The following is a 5,000-nucleotide window of genomic DNA, read 5'->3' as shown; positions in this document are numbered from 1 at the left end:
CCGGACGAGCCGACCGATTGGTTTTGATCTAATAAAAGCGTCCCTTCCATCTCTGGTCGGGACTCTGTTTGCATGTATTAGCTCTAGAATTACCACAGTTATCCAAGTAACGTGGGTACGATCTAAGGAACCATAACTGATTTAATGAGCCATTCGCGGTTTCACCTTAATGCGGCTTGTACTGAGACATGCATGGCTTAATCTTTGAGACAAGCATATGACTACTGGCAGGATCAACCAGGGAGCTGCGTCAACTAGAGCTGAGCAGCCGGCCGCCCGGGAGTGTGTCCCGGGGGCCCGCGCGAACACGCAAGCGTCCGCTCAATTATTCTGCAAACAGGAGGAGGCTGAGCTCCCCTGCACCATACACCTCGAAACCCTCTCAGGTCCCGGCGGCGCGCAGCGCCGTCCTAAGTACTTGGTCGGGTTCGAGAGAGGCGCAATCGCCCGGAGTTTGGCGAGTAGACGCTTTAGGTGCGACCACCCGTGCTCCCAACTGAGCTTGCCGCTGCCGACAGAGGCCCGGGAGCGTGCTGTCGTGGCATTGCCGGCGGGAGACAACACGCGCCACCTACGGTGACCGGCAGCTCCAACGCCAGCGCCACAGAAGGACAAAAGCCCCACTTGGGTGCCGAAGCGAACTCTCCCAGCACAGCGCACGCGCCAACACGTCCGCACAGCTGCGATACAAACCACCTGCGAGAACCGCAGAGGCGACCGAGCAGCAGACGGCGTCGCGGCGCCGAGCGCCGGGCGGCGGCGCATCCTCAGCGCACACAGTCCTCAATCGGACCAGCACACTGCAGATGTCCACCGCGCTTCGCACCGGGCCCGCGAGGACCTACTTTGGCCGCACGGCGCCGCGTGCAGGGTGCGCCGGCGCGCAGCTGCGCCGCCTGCCGCCTCCGTCGGCCGGCGCGCCTGCCACTGGCCGCCCCCACCAGCCGGCTGTAGCGCGTGCGCCCACGCACCGCACGGCCAACACGCCGGGAGGCCCCCCCTCACCGGCCGGGGACGGTCCCACCCAGCCACCGCCGCGTATCGCTTCACACCCACATGCCATTCACGTTCGTGGGCATGGTGGGTATCGCTGCAACAACCGGTTGGTAGCTCAACCGATCGTCGCCATCACTGATTCACCCCTAGCGAGAACAACCGCACCACAACGGTTTACCAGTTGTTCATTTGCGTAACGTCACCAGCAAACGTAGGCGTCCATCGCCATTTGCAAATTCAACGATTGTTGCATGCCTGTGTCAGGTGTCACGACACACTGTCTGCCCACATACACGCAACAACATGTCCACGCTTAGCGAACACGTGGAAGGTGGCCCCCGTACGTATGCGATGTCCATTGCGCGAACGACTGTCAACCGGCCTCTGTCGCATGTCGCAGATGTGGAACGCAGTGCACCGTGCTATCACGGTGTGTGAGAAGAGACGACTACGTCTGACAACACGCGCCACTACATCAACAGACGGCTCATGCTGATCGCCATCCAGGGCATACCACACTGCAATCCAGCTCTTATAGGGAGACGACACGTAGCTGAGTGCACAACATTTGGACCGCATGGTTCGCCGTTGTTGGCGCAGTCGTTGTACGGTCACATGTACCACGATGTATCATTCAGTACATGAGGACCAATGTGCAGTACAGTGTGTGATTTGGACGTACAACATCAGCGGACAGTTGACACAGGCCGTACCACAGCGTAGGCTAAGTGCTTCGCCATGCGAATGCCAATGAACAACTGCAAATGCCAATGAACAACTGCAAAGGGCATTGAGCATGTACGTCCTGCTGCCATCCACATTACAGTGTATAGCTGCAAGGTGTTTAACATGAAGCGATACACTGGGGACCGGGCAGTGCGAGTAGCAAACTATATTGCGGGGGTTGCAGTTAGGCAACACTACACTAATTTAACGCGTCGTATGACAATTACAGAGCAGGTTAAGGCCCAACGTGTGTTGGGTTAAGGCCCAACGTGTGTTGGGTTAAGGCCCAACGTGTGTTGGGTTAAGGCCCAACGTGTGTTGGGTTACGGCCCAACGTGTGTTGGGTTAAGGCCCAACGTGTGTTGGGTTAAGGCCCAACGTGTGTTGGGTTACGTTAAGGGGCAATGTGGGTTACGTTAAGGGGCAATGTGGGTTACGTTAAGGGGCAATGTGGGTTACGTTACGGCGCAATATAGGTTACGTTACGGCGCAATATAGGTTACGTTAAGGGGCAATGTGGGTTACGTTACGGCGCAATATAGGTTACGTTACGGCGCAATATAGGTTACGTTAAGGCGCAATATCGGTTACGTTAAGGCGCAATACAGGTTACGTTAAGGCGCAATACAGGTTACGTTAAGGCGCAATACAGGTTACGTTAAGGCGCAATACAGGTTACGTTAAGGCGCAATACAGGTTACGTTAAGGCGCAATACAGGTTACGTTAAGGCGCAATACAGGTTACGTTAAGGCGCAATGCAGGTTACGTTAAGGCGCAATGCAGGTTACGTTAAGGCGCAATACAGGTTACGTTAAGGCGCAATGCAGGTTACGTTAAGGCGCAATGCAGGTTACGTTAAGGCGCAATACAGGTTACGTTAAGGCGCAATACAGGTTACGTTAAGGCGCAATACAGGTTACGTTAAGGCGCAATACAGGTTACGTTAAGGCGCAATACAGGTTACGTTAAGGCGCAATACAGGTTACGTTAAGGCGCAATACAGGTTACGTTAAGGCGCAATACAGGTTACGTTAAGGCGCAATACAGGTTACGTTAAGGCGCAATACAGGTTACGTTAAGGCGCAATACAGGTTACGTTAAGGCGCAATACAGGTTACGTTAAGGCGCAATACAGGTTACGTTAAGGCGCAATACAGGTTACGTTAAGGCGCAATACAGGTTACGTTAAGGCGCAATACAGGTTACGTTAAGGCGCAATACAGGTTACGTTAAGGCGCAATACAGGTTACGTTAAGGCGCAATACAGGTTACGTTAAGGCGCAATACAGGTTACGTTAAGGCGCAATACAGGTTACGTTAAGGCGCAATACAGGTTACGTTAAGGCGCAATACAGGTTACGTTAAGGCGCAATACAGGTTAGGTTAAGGCGCAATACAGGTTAGGTTAAGGTACGACATAGGTTAGGTTAAGGTACGACATAGGTTAGGTTAAGGTACGACATAGGTTAGGTTAAGGTACGACATAGGTTAGGTTAAGGTACGACATAGGTTAGGTTAAGGTACGACATAGGTTAGGTTAAGGTACGACATAGGTTAGGTTAAGGTACGACATAGGTTAGGTTAAGGTACGACATAGGTTAGGTTAAGGTACGACATAGGTTAGGTTAAGGTACGACATAGGTTAGGTTAAGGTACGACATAGGTTAGGTTAAGGTACGACATAGGTTAGGTTAAGGTACGACATAGGTTAGGTTAAGGTACGACATAGGTTAGGTTAAGGTACGACATAGGTTAGGTTAAGGTACGACATAGGTTAGGTTAAGGTACGACATAGGTTAGGTTAAGGTACGACATAGGTTAGGTTAAGGTACGACATAGGTTAGGTTAAGGTACGACATAGGTTAGGTTAAGGTACGACATAGGTTAGGTTAAGGTACGACATAGGTTAGGTTAAGGTACGACATAGGTTAGGTTAAGGTACGACATAGGTTAGGTTAAGGTACGACATAGGTTAGGTTAAGGTACGACATAGGTTAGGTTAAGGTACGACATAGGTTAGGTTAAGGTACGACATAGGTTAGGTTAAGGTACGACATAGGTTAGGTTAAGGTACGACATAGGTTAGGTTAAGGTACGACATAGGTTAGGTTAAGGTACGACATAGGTTAGGTTAAGGTACGACATAGGTTAGGTTAAGGTACGACATAGGTTAGGTTAAGGTACGACATAGGTTAGGTTAAGGTACGACATAGGTTAGGTTAAGGTACGACATAGGTTAGGTTAAGGTACGACATAGGGTAGGTTAAGGTACGACATAGGTTAGGTTAAGGTACGACATAGGTTAGGTTACGGTACGACATAGGTTAGGTTACGGTACGACATAGGTTAGGTTACGGTACGACATAGGTTAGGTTACGGTACGACATAGGTTAGGTTACGGTACGACATAGGTTAGGTTACGGTACGACATAGGTTAGGTTACGGTACGACATAGGTTAGGTTACGGTACGACATAGGTTAGGTTACGGTACGACATAGGTTAGGTTACGGTACGACATAGGTTAGGTTACGGTACGACATAGGTTAGGTTACGGTACGACATAGGTTAGGTTACGGTACGACATAGGTTAGGTTACGGTACGACATAGGTTAGGTTACGGTACGACATAGGTTAGGTTACGGTACGATATAGGTTAGGTTACGGTACGATATAGGTTAGGTTAAGGTACACATTGTTGTAAGGAAAGGTTTAATGGGGGGCGGGGCGGGGCGGCCGGTTTGTTGATTGTGATTATAGTAAGTGGATGCCTGCGGCATCATCTGATTTGCCACGTCAGGATGCACCTTTGGCTCATGACAGGCGGCGCTCTCATTCCATGCTTGTGGCAGACCTGTGTCTTTCATTCCTGCCATTGTTTGTGTGCTGTGAGAGGAGGCAGTATTGTGATGTTGGGTGCACCCCTGTGTAGGACATGTGTGGGTGTTGGTGGCTTGGCTGAGCAATGGTGGTTGTCGGGTGGGTGGGATATTCTGTTTTCTGAGTGGACCTCCCAGTCTGGTTATGACAGTGTGGATTGTCTAATGTGGCGGAGAGGATGCACTGGGTGTTGTTCCATGCTGGTGCTTACATATTGTCTGTGTGCGTGTTACAGGCAGAGAGTAGTGCGTGATAAGGGTGTGTGGCTGACGTGTGGTTGTGATTGTGAGCAGAGTCTTTCAGCATGTATACGGACAGTTGTATACATTATCTGTATTCTGATGGCTCTATCTATTACTAATCAGCGCCGTGTATACGTTTAATCCGGTTCCAGTCGAA

General features: G+C 50.8%; 1 non-coding gene across 1 annotated transcript in view; it reads right to left on the bottom strand.

Annotated features, from left to right (window-relative positions):
- LOC124560658 overlaps positions 1 to 244 on the bottom strand; it is a 1,910-nt gene extending 1,666 nt beyond the window's left edge. The window contains exon 1 of the ribosomal RNA XR_006969216.1: positions 1 to 244. This exon is cut by the window's left edge and continues 1,666 nt beyond it. This is a non-coding gene — a ribosomal RNA (small subunit ribosomal RNA).
- Positions 245 to 5,000: the final 4,756 nt, after the last annotated feature.

Source organism: Schistocerca americana, unplaced genomic scaffold (genome assembly GCF_021461395.2).
Source record: "Schistocerca americana isolate TAMUIC-IGC-003095 unplaced genomic scaffold, iqSchAmer2.1 HiC_scaffold_1102, whole genome shotgun sequence".
Lineage (NCBI taxonomy): Eukaryota > Metazoa > Arthropoda > Insecta > Orthoptera > Acrididae > Schistocerca > Schistocerca americana.
Note: the sequence above shows the minus strand (reverse complement) of the source record. Positions and strands in the feature narration are given on the sequence as shown.